Below are 1,315 nucleotides of genomic sequence, written 5' to 3'. Positions count from 1 at the left end.
GCCGTCTCTCTTCTCGATTCTGTGCCAGCTCTCCTTTCCCCATAGGGTCTGTGTTCCGACTCGGGGGGCTCTGTTGGGACCCCCGTCCTGGTGGGTTCTGATCCCCTTGCACTCACTCCAGGAACATCCTCAGGGTTGGGATGCGGGATTGAGGCACGCAGAGAGCATCCCACGGATGCTTTGCTCATCGTCAGGGGATCATCCTGCCCCACTTGCTTACGGTCCACAGCCGGTTTGGGGCTGAAAACAGAGCTCGGGGCTGGCAGTGGGTGCGGGGGGTCACGCGAAGGCTGGGGGCAAAGCCGGGCCAGGAAACGGGAGGTCCTGGCGTGCTGGATGGGCGCCCAAGCAAGCTGCTAAGTGAGTGCAGGTGCTCTCTCTTGGACAGGCAACTGCTCACATGGGGCTATAAAAGGATCAATGCGAGCAGCTCCCACCCCGGGGACGGCCGTGCCTTCCCCTTCTCTCTTCGTTATGCTCCCAAAAAACAGCGGTCGCTGCCACGCGCTCGGTATGTGGATGGAAACCAGGTCTGTGCACGGCCAAAGGACAGAGAAGCCAGAGAGCAAAGCGTCCGCAGCTCCGGCGGACCTGCAGCGAGGAGCAACCGGGGATAATCGGAGCAGCTGGTGGGCACCGACCCGGCACGGCTCACCGGAGCCGTGCAATGATCCAGGCGACAGGGCCGATCCGGTTAAATATAACCGGGAAAAAAATCCCAGTGATGCTTTGGGAATTGGGGGTGTCCCCCATGGTGTGGGGCGAAGCCACCCGCTCGCCCCACGGCCGCCTGCTTGACTACAGCCGCGTGCTGGCAGGGAGGATGCTGCCAGTCCCCAGGCAGAGCCTGACCCCTCACTCATCAGTCTAATTAACTCGCTCTCGCATGCTCTAACTGAAGCAGAGCTGAGGCCCAATTTACGCTCATTTACCAGCAGCGGCAGGCGTTTGCAATGAAGCTGCCTGGCTGGGTTCCTAAGGATGGTCTGGAGAAAACCAGCACAAACCCTGCACCGCCTGGCCCAGGTGAGGTTTCCTGCAGGTATCTATAGGTTCCCGAGCCCAGTATAGGTTATACTGAGCCCATATAGGTTATACTGAGCCCAGACACAGGCAGGAGAGTGCAAATCAGCTGAGTGCCATGCACACAGGGCTCCTCTACCATCTCCAGGAGGGTGGTGGATGGGGTTGGCTGCCGTCCCTCACTGAGTAATCTCTACCCAGAGCCTGGTGCATTAGATTTCTTCTAAAAAGCGTGTTTGAAGTAACCGCTGAGCTGCATCAGCCCTGTCAGTGCTGCATCGCCCTGGACCCC

This window comes from Harpia harpyja, chromosome 17, assembly GCF_026419915.1.
Source record: "Harpia harpyja isolate bHarHar1 chromosome 17, bHarHar1 primary haplotype, whole genome shotgun sequence".
Taxonomy (NCBI): domain Eukaryota; kingdom Metazoa; phylum Chordata; class Aves; order Accipitriformes; family Accipitridae; genus Harpia; species Harpia harpyja.
This window is presented reverse-complemented; position numbering follows the sequence as displayed.